A 14,902-nucleotide genomic window follows, 5' to 3' on the forward strand; every position below is an offset into this window, starting at 1 on the left:
TGCTCAGTAGCTTCTGATTGGTGGCTGCACATAGATGCCTCATGTGATTGGCTCACCCATGTGCATTGCTATTTCTTTAACAAAGGATATCTAAAGTTTGCAGCAAATTAGATAATAGAAGTAAATTGGAATGTTGTTTAAAATTGTATTCTCTATCTGAATCATGAAAGAAAAATGTAGGGTTTAGTGGCCCTTTAATACCCATTCCCCAACTTTGCACAACCAACATTGTTATATTAATATAATTTATAACATTTAAACCTCTAAATATCTCCCTGTTTAAAAGCCACTACAGACAGCCTCTTATCACTTGCTTTTTAATTAGCTTTTCACAAGAGACTGCTTATCCATGTAGATAACATTGTGCTCTCTCCTGAGGAGTTGCGCAGGACACAGAACTAATTGGCTAAAATGCAAGTCGATAGATAATAGACATGTGATAAGGGGGCTATCAGAAGAGGCTTAGATACAAGATAATCACATAGGTAAAACGTGTATTAAAATAACCATGTTGTCTGTGGAAAAACTGGGAAATGGGTAATAAAGGGATTATCTATCTTTTTAAACAATAACATTTTTGGAGTAGACTGTCCCTTTAAGTACAAAGCAACTAAAAACATAGCTCAATAGCAATACACTGCTAGGAGCCCATGACAAGAGATATATGTGCAGTGACTAACTAGCTCCCTGCTTCTTATGATAATAAAAGTGAATATTATCTAAAAATTGCATGCTCTGCTTAAAATCAAATAAAGTTTAATCTAGACTTTCATGTTCCTTTAATTATTGTTGTTATTAAATGCCCTAGACACATAAGTGACAATTATTATATGGTTCATTACCCCTCTGTCACAAGTAAAATATTGTTTATTATAGAATCTCTCTACTGTTTACGACTATTTACCTCAGCGCGTTGCCGCCGTAAGGTGGGTTACTTTGCACTGTGCGGTGGAGGGGGGGTGCTGAAAGGAAGGCGTGTACATTCTGTGGGCGCGCCAGAGGCAGGTGATTGACAGACAGTCATGACCCCGCCTCCTGGCAGGCAGCCAGCAGTCCGGGGATAGAGCACTAGCTTGGATGACTGGGGCCGTGCAGCCGCCTCCTCTCTCTCACTGTGTGCACGGGCAACATGGCGGAGCACGCAGGGCTCTAGCAGCAGCAGCATTACTACATCATCTCCGAGCCCAGAGAGCGAGGGGCAGCAATGTGGCTGCGGTGATCCCTAAGGATCTGCTGCTTCCTGTATGGTCTGGGGCTTTCCCGGGATGATCCCACTCTCTCGTGCATAGATTTTACACAACACACTGTAGGCAGAAAAAATAATTTTTCCAACAATATTACTGGCTCTCACTCCCCTGGAACCCTTATTCCTCTTCATTGCACAGGATTCCTCTGTTATAGGACCGGATTACTATATAATACCACTCACTAGGATCACTGAATCCCTTTCCCCAGGACCGGATCCCCAGATCCTCCAGCGGGTAAGAAGCTCACTCAGTGAATTATTATTTTGTTGCATTTCCAGCTTTATTGATTTATCCATTTTCCCTTCCTGTGTGTGATCCTTTTCCCCCTGCACATTCCTTGCTTTATTTTGTTGTTAACCCTTTGGGCCCCTTCTGTATGTGATTGCTACATATACCAGTACTCTCTGCCCCAGGTATACACAGGGTGTGAGATAATCCCCAGGGCTCCTAAATTTCTACTTCTGGCTAATTTTATATATTCCTTTTTATATGTGTGTATCTGCTAAATCCATAATCCTGTTTATTGGATAACCTACTGAAAAATCTAGAGGATTGTCAAGTTTTATATATTTTTTATAACTGCTGCATTTTTTGGAAGTCATTAGTACATGGTTTTTGCTTATTGGTAATGTGCTATAATTATAATCATTTATTATCACCTAACTACATAATTGGAATAAAAAGGCAAAGTGTTCACTGATACATATATAGACATACATTGTGGATTGCTGCCTTTATATAAATATACATACAATATAGTATGTTTATAAATATATGTATTAGCCATTGTATAATTTCAATGCATTTCTAGATAGTTTGTTTAGCAGAAGTATGTAATCTATAATACCACATTGTGTGTCAGCATGAATGCCGGCTGTGTATTGTGTTTACAGATGCACACTGACCATAGGATGTGTGTCACACAGTGTGTGTGCTGATAGTCTGGGCCTATAGGGAGGATCCACTTGTAGATTAAATTTGGAGCAATATTTTCCAGGCCATGTGCATGGGGAATTCTTCATGTTCAAGCCCTGTGCTTATCATTAGAGCCAGCTTAACCCTTTCTGCCAAAGAGTTTAGCTGTGCACATCTGTTCTGCTGGGAAGACAAGCTTTTTGCCTTGACTTGTTTCAAACTGTTGTTATTACAGCCAAACCCTAGTCTTATTTGTTATTCTGTGTTGTAGTTAAAGGGGACGCCCTGCATTGGCAATCAAATTCCAATAGATTTATGACATTGTAATTGTATCTCTTTTTTTTTTTAACCCCTTTTCCACTGCAGGTAAGTGATTTTAACAACTGTCATAGCTATAGAATTTGGTATGTACCAGTTACTATGGCAAGGGTGACATACACAAAAGTCTTGTCACTGCAATGACAGACAACTACATAGAGATGTAATCTCCCCCACCCCATTTTATCCCTAGTATATACATATTAGGTTATGGCTCTATCAAAGAACTAACTACTTCATCTCGTTGTTGTAGATAACTTCTAATATATAAATTTTTTTTTTTAATCATCCGTTGTAAAGTGGCAACATATTCACCACCGTTAAACATAATATATGCATATAATTCCCTAGTAAGAGAGCCATTATACTCTAACTGCACTGTAATACAATGTATAATTCGGTAGTGGTTTTAGAACTTAATATTTGGGAGAGCTAACAAAATTTGAAAGACACAGTGTGCACACTATATTGAGCCCTTTACAGGTAAATGGGTGTGCTAGACTTGCATTTGGAGGTGCATAGCCCCCCGCTGAAGATCACTGGTTTAACCCCTGCAAATGGGTTAAACACATGCTTAAAGTCACACTTGGGACCATTGGTGTGTCAAGCGCTGCTGATTGGATAAGCACCCATTTCTGCTCAGGACCAACAGTGCTTTGCGTGTACCAAGTTTGTCTTTATGTGTTTAACATCTTGTGTGGGGGAAAAAACGTTGCTAGCGTTAGAATTAAATGTTTAAAAGGATTAGAAAATTTAATTTTTAACTCTATAATGGCCTTTTAAACTACTGAAGGGTTAGGTGATAGAGGTGAAAAATGTTATTTCCAATATAGATGCATAGAAATAATTGAGTTTTAGAATACATCTTTACAATTTCTTCCATACTAGTGATTAAAGGGCGACAATCACAATATCTGGCCTACTGGTCTTACGAGTATGTGACGCTCTTGTTATTTTACAAACGCTTCTGGTTTGGAAATTGTACTTTGTTGCCAGGTGTTAAAGTAACGGTCTGTGGTTAATTTCTAATAATGGATTCACAGAAGGGTATTGCTTTATTGCTCTCTGTTGTGTACACTGAATACAAAAAAGCTTATATTAGCCAGTGGGCATCTATGTTCTGTATTGCTTTATTTTGTGATCTCTTAGCTAAATAGTTTTATATTGTTCTTTGCAAATCCTATATTATAAAAGACAAGTGTTTGTCTGAAGCTGTCATGCGCAGTACAGACAAACACTTGGCCTTAGACAGCTGATCGCACGCGCACCCACCCGACCTCTCACGCGCACCCCTGCAGGTGAAAACAGCAGCGTGAGGACCGGGCAAGTGAAAGAGCACAGCTGATCGCACGCGCACCCCTGCAGATGGAGGGAGAGAGAGAGAATAAATGAATGAATGAATGAATACGGCCCGTGTGAACGAATAAATAACACGGCCCGTGTGAACGGGCTTTAGGACTAGTCAATGTATAAATGGTTAATTTTTACACATTTTCTTCTTACCCTCTGATTTTTTTTGTTTGTTAACAAGATTTAGTCATTTGCCTAAGGGTGCAAATAACCTACTCTGCAGTGCAATGTGGTACAGTATTTATGTTGGGATTCCGGCATTTAAATCAGAGCTTCATAAAATCTTGGAGTGCTGACCCATCTTTAAAGTGATGGTAAATCTGAGCGTTTAACAAACTCTAGTTTAAGTTATCATTTATTAAAAAAGGGCTCTAAACACCCTTTCTGTGCTGCTGCAGTTTGCTAAACCCAGCGGCTCTGGCTGCCCACGGCACAGCGCTCCTCTACCAATGAGGTGACGTTTGCACCTCTAAACCAATAGCCGTGCTAGCATACATAACACTGTCAGCTCACACTCACGGCTATTGGTTTAGAGGACTGTCATTTGGCAGAGTCAGACTGATGCTACAGATGATTTTACCTTTGTGAAAGGTATAGTAGGCAGAAAGAGTTTGTACCCTCGGAGTAAGGAGCGACTAAGCAAGGAAATATTTCCAGCTTCAGTTCTAAGCCTAGTTGAGTGCATCTCTGTTTGTTTCTGTATTTATGCAAATGCTCTTAGGTCACCCTAAGAGAAAAAGGGGTAACCAGACATGGCCTACTTACACACATGCCTTAGAGGGATGCAAACGTACAAAACATATGTCTGGGGTTTGTTTTCCCTTGTTCAAAGGAGATTTGCCTGGTATTTCGGTGCTGGACTCATTTGGCAGGGTCAGACTGATATGCTACATGATATGGGAACAAATTAAAGAGGAGACATTTTTTTGAGTAAACTATGCCTTTAAAATGTTATGCTCTATCGGAATCCCAAAAGAAAACATTTGGGTTCAGTGTCCCTTTAAACTCCACTTTATTTTTAGTGATGGTAAATCCTAGCGTTTGTTAACCCTTTCGTGACAGGGTTAAAGTGTCTACATCGGAACACCTGTTCCGATGTAGACAAATTGAAACTACGCGATCGTGCATACGATCGCGAGATTTCAATTATTGGATCGCATCTGGGGGGCGTCCCTACAACCCTAGGAACGCCCTCCAGACCACGATCAAGTCCTTGAAGCGCAGAAGGCTTCAGGACAACCGTTTGATATGACGTTCTATTCCGTCATAACGGCTTTAAAGCCCAGTGTAAATATGACAGAATAGAACGGCATAACGGCGTTAAAAGGTTAAACTATCAGATTTACAGTACCATCACTGACAGTCTTTTTACAGAAACCTTTATGCTAATAGCCATACTTTTAATTGTGGACATACATGATAAAGGCCTTTATTCGACAAAACCTGTTGGTAAAATAACTCCTTCAATAAATTAAAATAGTACAGTGAAGTCTAACATATGCACATAAAAAAAACTTGAAAACTTTTGGAATAAAAACACGATATCTAAGTCAGCTTTGACATAGCTAGACTTGACTGCAAGACAAGATATTTCACATAGGCCATAAAGTCTTTTATGAATTCCGCAGGCTTGAATGGGATTTGGGTGAAATAAAATGTGCCTCTAGAATTCCCTCAAATGCGCAGTGTCATTCTCTTCTTGGCTTCTACGAGGTTTTGGAGATGTTTCGTATTGGTCTGCAGGCCACTCTTCCCTAACAAAACAAACTTGTTTTGCAAGTGTTTCCTAAATTTTGTGCTTGTAATTCTTACTTTTCCTTATTGAATAGCAGTTTGTGCAGGATATGTATTTGAGCAAAACTATGTTAAAGTGATATGAAACCCACATTTTTTTCCTTTCATTATTAAGATAGAGGATGCAATTTTAAGCCACTTTCTATCTGAATAATGAAAGAAAAAAATGTAGGTTTCATATCCCTTTAAGGGCAGAAATAGCCACTAACAACATTCAGAAGCACCATGTATCTGCCACTGGACATTTCCTGCTCGGAAATGGAATGGTACTGAAACAAGCCTAGTGCAAAGCTTTGTGGGTATTAAACTCAAACGGCCCAACTATCAAAAACTCACTGGCATGTAGTGAAATATTTTTTTTTAACCGTGGTTAGCTATTAGGCAAAACTTTTGCCTTTCTAAAATTCTTTGTGGGATCTTGCTGTACTGACAAGACTTTTTAGATAATATTGCTAGACCAGAGAGACATAAAGCAGTGTTCTCCCCAGGACTTATTTAATGGGCTCACCACCAAGCTGATTTTACTTACCATTGGGGTAAACTGTAAGCCAATATTAAAGGGACACTGAACCCAAATTTGTTCTTTCGTGATTCAGAGCATGCAATTTTAAGCAACTTTATAATTTACTCCTATTGTCAATTTTTCTTTGTTCTCTTACTATCTTTATTTGAAAAAGGCATCTAAGCAGCCATTCAATTTTTGGTTCAGGACACTGGACAGCCCTTGTTTATTGGTGGATAAATTTATCCACCAATCGGCAAGAACAACCCAGGTTGTTCATAAAAAAAAAATTGTCCGGTATCTAAACTTACATTCTTGCTTTTCAAATAAAGATACCATGAGAATGAAGAAATTGATAATACGAGTCAATTAGAAAGTTGCTTAAAATTGCTGCTCTATCTGAATCACGAAAGAAAAAAAAAAGGATTCAGTGTCCCTTTAAAGGCATTTGAAATGCCCCCAAAATATATTTTGTGGTTCAGAAATAACGTGGCATTTTGAGCACTACATGGCAGGAAATAATGCTCTTGCAAATGGATAACATTCTTGCAAAACTGCTGCCATATAGTGCTCCCGAGCGGGACAGGCTTCTAAGCATACGTCCCTGCTTTTAAACAAAAGATACCAAGAGAATGAGGATAAATGAATAGAAGTAAATTAGTAAGTTGTTTAAAAGTCCTTGCTCTGTCTGTATCATGAAAGAAAAATGTTGGGTTTTATATCCTTTTAATAATTGGTTGATGTTGCATTTTCATTTGTTGTACAAATACCACTATTTGTTAAATTACGCACATCATTTGTGCCTTGGATAGCTTTAGTAACATTTATAAATAACAGGAAAGGTAATACTATTGGGATGCATTATACTGCCCCTACCTGGCTACTTCATAATGCCAAAAATAGTAGTGGTCTCCAATTCATGCACAAAGTCCATGGGATAAGATCCAAACAGACACAACGTTTTGGGGTAACAATCGTCGTGTCTGAATCTTATGTTACTTAAAGGGACACAATACACTCATTTTTTCTTTGCATAAATGTTTTGTAGATCTATTTATAAAGCCCATAAAGTTTTTTTTTTTTTTTTTAAATGTATAGTTTTGCTTATTTTTAAATAACATTGCTCTGATTTTCAGACTCCCAACCAAGCCCCAAAGTTTTAAGAGAATACCGTCAGATACCTTCTCCAGCTTGCTCCTGTTTGTGTAAAGGGTCTTTTTTATATGCAAAATAAGGGGGGGGTCTTATTTCCCACTTGCAGTGAGCTTTCCAGCTACCTTTTCAACTGAGCTAAACTGAGAGCTTCTAAGTAAGTTTTTAAACAGTTTTATACTGGATTTTTATATCAGTATCTGTGCATCTTATTCTTTATAGTAGTGTCTATTACAGGCAGTTATATGAAAATGAGTGTATACTGTCCCTTTAATTAATGGACTGTTTGCATGAATTGGAGACCACTCTACTATTTTTGGTGAGTTTTGGCAGTTGCTCACTGTGGGACTCCGAATAGTGTTGTGCTGGAATCTGTTTCTTCATATACTTCATAATGCCAACCCTTTGGCATCATATTCTGTGGCGAACACTGTAAAAGAACAGTCTACTCTAAAATTGATTTCCCCTTAAAGGGGCAGAAAACTCCACATTTTTCTTTCATGATCCAAATCTTTTTACTAAAATGTTAATTTTCAATTGTTCTCTCTAAATTCTTGGCTTTTGGTATACAGATAAACTACACACTGTAACACCATATATCAGCCTCAGTACAAGCGGTGTTCTTTTATTTAAAGAATATAGCCAGAATCAAGCACCTGATTCCTACAGAAGATCTTCCCACGATCATCCATGCTCCTTATTATGGTTTCCCAGAAAAACGAATCCATCGCCTTCAGTTGGTACAAAACGCTACATCAAGGCTTCTAACTGGCCAACCAAAATGATGCTATGTAACACTTAACCTCCACTCTCTGCACTGTCTGCCAATAAAATGTTGCATACTATTCAAGATAGGTCTGCTATCCTCCAAATCTCTGCATGATCAGGGAGCAAGATATTTAAAAGAATTACTGATGCCCTATGTGCCAAGAATTCACAAAAAGTAAGATTTGCAAGCTTTTAGCCGTGCCGCCCCATCTCTATGGAATACTGTCCCAGGCACAGGCCATTTCTCTTGATATTTTCAAACAAAGACTCTAGACCTACCTGTTTACACAAGTCTTCATAAATCAAATCTGTAACTTCTACCCCTCTCATGTAAATATCCCTTCGGTAAAGCGATTTGTGTTCAACCCGGAGAAAAGTGCTATAAGTTGCTTCTATTATTATTATTTTTATTATTATTATTATTATTATTATTATTATTATTTTCTTGCCCATTCTAGTCATGTTGTAGAGAAGCACTATATCTTTCAGTGGGTAGCTAAATACTTCGCAGTAAGGTGTTGATCCATTCCCACTGCCGTGAGCTTGCACAGTGTAGCGCTAGTGGATTCCTTTCATTAGCCTGTAGCAGAGGGAGCGCAATGATGGTGAACTGGTGGTAATTCAGGTAGTGTATGCTCCACTATTGTCTAGTAAATATATATGCAGTGTTCTCAACAGAATTGTTTTACAGCCAGGTGAAGTAGCTGGGTGGGGACAGTGTAATACTTTAAAATTTATAAATGACAGAAATGTTATAATACTGCAAAGGGACATGAATCCCACATTCTTTCTCATTTTAAGCCGCTTTCCAATTTACTTGAATTATTAAAATGCCTTTTATTTTGGTATACTTTGTTGGGGTATGCTTAGATGACAGCACTTTATCCTGCTATGCAGTGATCCACACATAAGCATGCTACCTACCTAGGTATCTCCTTAACAAAGAATACCATAAGAACAAAGCAAAAAAAAATCATATTAATGAAATCCAGAAATCTGATAGAGATGTTTGTGCATTATTTATTTTAAAAAAGTACACACAGAGCTATATATTTTATGGATAATTTAGTTTGTTTAGTGAGAAATGTCATGTTAAAGGGCCATGATACCGAAATGTTGAAACAATTGAAAGTGATGCAGCATAGCTGTAAAAAGCTGACTAGAAAATATCACCTGAACATCTCTATGTAAAAAAGAAAGATTTTTTTTTATCTCAAATGTTCCTCAGTAACCACATCCCATTGTAAAGGATTTCTAAGCAGCAACTCAGTATGTCTGTCCCAGGGCAGCTAATGGAGTGAGCTTATGTGCACACTCATGTTATTTCCCTATTCTGTTTAAGGAAGTTTACTATGAAATCTCATGAGATCACAGTAAAATAGTTCATGACCTCAGCACTGTTGATGCTGATTGGCTGCTGTTCATTTCTTCATTTTTTTTTTTTTAACCTGCAGCTGGGCAGCGGCTGAGTATAACTTTTTTACACAGAACTTACTCTGCTGAGCTGAGGAAATTGTGAGGTAAAATATCTTCTTTTTTTACATAGAGAGGCTCAGGTGATATTTTCCTGTCAGCTTTTTACAGTTATACTGCATCAGTTTCAAGTGTTTTAGCATATGAGTATTATGCCCCTTTAAAGCTGTTTAAAAATAAAAACCTAACAGGAATTGTTTGTGCACAATGGATATCTAGGTATCAGTTGCTCAGTGACCGGTATGGGCAACTCTCACAGATTTATTGGTAAATAGGAACACAGCTCCTCCAGTTTGGGAAGTTGGATTTATTCAGCACAGGAACATCCCCTGATCCCCATGTTTATAATTGTTACTGAAATGTTAGTTTAGAATGTATCTGGTGTAATATGCTGTTGGATGCTTTACATTTAGAATTATTGCAGGCGTCTGGTATTGTATGTTTGCAAATAAAGTTTTATTTCTTAGGCTTTCAAATATTTTTATGGGTATGATATTTAGTAATGTACTTCCTGTAAGATTCTACGCTCACTCCCTGGTTGTGATGAAGTTTCACCTTATCTCAGTATTTCAGGAGCATGTTGAAATATTTTGGCTATCCACCTGCACTTTGAAGATAATTTAAAGTCAGTAGAATTGCATAATTAACAAATGCATAATAAAAATACAATTATTTAACACCTACTCTGAATTTCATATCAGCAGTAGATTTTTTTTTTTTTTTTGTTCTGACAAATTTATTTATTTTCTCCCATTTTCCGGCCCCCTTTATCATGTGACAGACATCAGCCAATAGTATACGTATACCCTGTGAGCTTGTGCACATGCTTAGTAGGATCATGTTCCCCAGAAAGTGTAAATATAAACAGATTGTGCAATATTTGATAATGGAGTAAATTGGAAAGTGTTTTAAAACTGCTGCTCTATCTGAATCATAAATGTTTATTTTGACTTGAGTGTCCTTTTTAAGCTGTTTTTAGAATGATTCCAGTTTTATATTCAGTTATCTTTCTGTTGAGAAAACTGTCTAACACAATATAGAAAACATTTTTTTATGTGTACCTCACAGCTTTAATAAATTCTGGAACCTGGAGAAGTTTGTCTTAAGTTTTTTTTTTAATGGTTTTTTTTTTGGGTTGGGTTTGTGTAATTTGCCTGTATTCTAATGCACTAGGCATACACGTTTATGACACCAGTAACAGTATTATAGGGTCATATGCCACACGAGACTGATGCAAAAATGCACCAATAACAACCAGTTTATTATTATTATTATTATGAAATCGAGAATTGCTAACAGTTATTGGCCAAGGGGGATGGCAAGCCCAAGTGCATATGCTGGGGGTCTCCAATACTCCAGCTTTCCATTAGGTATGGGCATTCAGCAGCTTCGTTAGTTGCTGAATACAGAACAAGGTGGCCTCTCGTGGTGTTCAGCTGTATTTCTTCTTGTGAAAGTGCAACACACTGAGGGCTAGATTTATTAAAGCCCTACGGCTGCAAGTTCTCACAAGAACTTGCTCGCCGTAATTTATCAAGCTGCGGTCACCAGACCGCTGCTTCCCTAACCTCTTTGCCACCTCTAAGGTGGCGAAATTAAATCTCCTCGGTCTAGTCAGACCGAGGAGATTGACAGCTCCTGCCCGCGCTTGATTGGCTGTGCGCGGGCAGGGGGCGGGATTGCACGCGTGCAAAATTGCACTCATGTGCAATGGCGAATATCTGTGTATAATTTCGCCCGTCACAGGCGAGCTGAGGCGTACAGGGGCGCGTATACGCGCCCCTGTCCGCCTCAGCTTGAATAAATCTAGCCCTAAGTTCTGTATTTGCACAGATCTTTGTACTTTCACAAGAAGAAACACAGCTCTGGAAAGAGACAAATACACATGCCTACTTTCCATGTTCACTTTTAATAAAGCATGATTACCTGTACCTGTGAGGGTGGCTCTAGAAAATACATATACAACATGGCAAGGGGTCGCACTCTGGAGTGGACTGAATATTTTCTAGGGAAATCACAGCTAACTATAGCTAGTCATTAAACATGTCGTGTCTTATCTTCCCCTGTAGAGTTTCTGTATTGTTTGTCCCACTTTATTTGATGAACAACTGGTTTAGAAACCACTTCTCTGCCAGTTGTCTTTTGAATGTGTTTTTGCTTATTGGGGATTAGATGTTCCTGGTTCAATTTTGCTTGAAATGTAGATGAAGATGCTGTCCTGTTCAGTTATGATGTTAGCTGGATAAGCTTGTCTTCTGATTAATGATCACTTTAGGTCTACCTGGTCTTGCTTTGTAGAAAAATGTGGTTTCAGAAAATCTGTTGTTTGCATTGTACTGTAGAAATATTAACGTGGCTGCAACTTGACACTGGGAAATTTTAAACATTAAAGGACCACTCAATGCAGTAGAATTACATAATTAACAAGTGAATTATAAAAGACAATGCAATAGCACTTACTCTGAATTTCAAATAAGCAGTAGATTTTATTTTTTTTCTGACAAATTTATTTTTTTCTCCCATTTTCCGACCCCCTGCATTATGTGACAGCCAATCAGACTAGTATACGTATACCCTGTGAGCTTGTGCACATGCTCAGTAGGATCTTGTTCCACAGAAAGTGTAAATATAACAACTATGCAAAATTTGATAATGGATGTAAATTGGAAAGTGTCTTAAAACTGCTGCTCTATCTGAACCATAGAAGTTTAGTTTGACTTGAGTGTCCCTTTAAAAGACCAATACAACTCACATGTGGGCTAAGATGCTTACATTTTTAAAATGTATATGCAAACTGTGTGTGAAGAGCATATTCATATCAATGGAAGGATTGCACAAAGATTTAACAATATAAAGTATTTTGTCTGCTAAATAATGTATTATTGAATACAATAAGTACCAACAGATCACCAACTCTATGATTCTACTATTTAATAAAACAAAGTAATGGCTATGTCACATATAACACATCGCAGGGGCCTTTCCAGCTCTGCCATGCTGTATTTTCCATACTTTGGGGTTAGATGTTCTTGTTTCTCCCATTTTCTTTTCCTTTTCCTAAGCTGAGGGAGTTGGTAGAAAGTTTAGGCCTGATATAAAAATAGAGACAAAGATTTAATGAACCTCCAGTCACCCTATTTCTATAATTAGTTATTTCACTGATCAGCAGTGGAAGTCTTCATTCATTATTCAGGAAGACTGAAACATTTCATGTAACTCTCTACCATTGTATATTAGGCGGAGTAGTGGAACACTTGCTGATTTGCAAACCTCAGAGAGACTTTTTTTCCGTCCTCGTCATGAACAGTTTTTTTTTTATATATATATAAATATGCACACTTGCAGTGCACTCTGAACCTTTACCCCAATTCAACTCTTTAAAAAAAAAAAAAAAAAAAAAAAAAATCAGGAATGTAAAGTTTTACACCCTTTTTGTAGCTGTAATTTTTCTATAAAAACATAACTCCATAGACATAATAGACTTATTTTAAAAGTACTACTTATTTGTATTTCCATTATAGGGGCTTAAAAGTTGGATTTTAGAATTTTGTGTTTGCAAAAGATATATTTCTTTTTAAAGTGATCACTGCCAGGTAAAATGCAACCTACTGTGCATATGCATTTCCAACGGCTCCAATGACAACCAAACTGAGCACTCTCCTCTCCTTCAGTACTTCACTGAGGGCACAGTTGCAGCGACGCATGAAACAGTATTACCTTGTACAGATCGGACCTGGCACAAGATGAAGGCTCATTTGACAATTTTAAATGGATATTAAAAAGTGCTCCTTCAGTAAAAACAAATGATACATCAAAGTAAACATAAAAATAAATGTATTGTGTTAAAAAAGCAATCAACTTAATTGTTTTTTTTTTTTTGCTAAGTGCCTGATAATACAATATTCTCCTGCTTGGAGAGAAATTGAAGTGTAGACTTCACATGGGCTGAACTTACTGAATGCAAAAAGAAGCACTGTGATATCTAGACAGGCAAACATTTTGAAAGTTTCTGTTACTTTAACAAGTAAGGATCATACTTTGTATATTTCTGTGTATCATTTACAAATTGCACTGCGCTTGGTATTTTCTCTAATGTAAACTAAAACAGAGCTTAAGAAAGTGGGAGTGACAGGGCAGTTCTCTGGGCTGAGTCCCCAGGGTATGTCTGAAGCTCTCTCACAATTCCTGTGAAATTCTGTAAGCATTTTAGGCAAGCTGATCTCAATGATTTATCTCACCAGCTGTATACAAGTGAAGTTTGCTCAACATTCAGAATACACTTTTTTTTAACTGACAGAAAAGTAATTTGCACTAAATTATAGACTAAAACAAGCTAAATTCTAGTGAAAACATTTGTTCAATTTGTATTTGCTGCAAACTGAGCCTTTAGATGAGCCCCATTCGTTTTCCTGTTCTCTCTAAGCTGGAAAATCCTGTATCCCAGAGAGGCCCATTACTTTCTATGAAGGGCATCTCATCTCTCTGGGACTTCTAGTTTCTGCCCTTTTTCTTATAGAATGCAGCGAGTTCAGCCCCTGTGAAGTCTGCACTATAATTTCTCTCCAGTCTAGAGAATCTTTGCTTATCAGGCTCATATAAAATATTTAAGCTCTCTGGGAAACTGAAGCTGTCAATATTTCAGTTTTATTTTAAATAGTGGAAATTAAAAAGTGCAATTTGATTTTGTAAAAGTACACATAAATATGCAAAGTATGATCCTAGTTTGTTAAGCATAATCAACATTTTTAAAATTGCAATCCTATATGCACGGCTGTATACAAAATAAAATACAACATACAAGTTTTAAGTGTAATAAAACTTAATATGAAGTCTAAAGTAATATAAAATTCAAAGTGTAAATGCAGCAAAACTCATGTCATACAGTGCTATATTGCACTTTATTTGTCTTTCACATACAAAAATGTAGTATAGAAAAATAGAATTTCACTAGAGATCTTGCAGTGCTGGAGGATCATTTTATATCATCTCATCTGAGCGCAGAGGTTTATATCAGGCACTAAATGAGCACTTAGAACTTAACAGTGTAGACACAGCCTGCAACTAGACTAGATAAGAGAGAATATGTGCAGAACTTAAGTTCTGTTGTCACATGATTTCGGAGTAAAAGTCCTCTACTGAGCATAGGCAATAAACTACAGCAAAATCAGATGCCTCATAACAAGCTACAATACTGCCACTGCGCAAAGCTAGAGCAGATGTCTCCTAGCAACATTTTAAAGGAAAAGTTGCTCCCTTGTGGGGTTGTGACAGGAAGGTAGTGGACCCTTCACAAATGAAGTTTAAACAAAATAAAATGTAAAATCCTTTTTAAATGATGAATAATACATATTGCAGTAATTTTTATTCAAGACACCTCTTAGTG

General features: G+C 37.3%; 1 protein-coding gene across 1 annotated transcript in view; it reads left to right on the plus strand.

Annotated features, from left to right (window-relative positions):
• The first annotated feature begins 1,053 nt into the window (after nt 1-1,053).
• PTPRA (protein tyrosine phosphatase receptor type A) overlaps nt 1,054-14,902 on the plus strand; it is a 586,312-nt gene continuing 572,463 nt past the window's right edge. The window contains exon 1 of the mRNA XM_053704306.1: nt 1,054-1,481. The gene's annotated coding sequence lies outside the window, so the exon portion shown is untranslated. The remainder of the gene's footprint in view (nt 1,482-14,902) is intronic.

The sequence above is a fragment of the Bombina bombina genome, chromosome 2, assembly GCF_027579735.1.
Source record: "Bombina bombina isolate aBomBom1 chromosome 2, aBomBom1.pri, whole genome shotgun sequence".
Classification (NCBI taxonomy): Eukaryota; Metazoa; Chordata; class Amphibia; order Anura; family Bombinatoridae; genus Bombina; species Bombina bombina.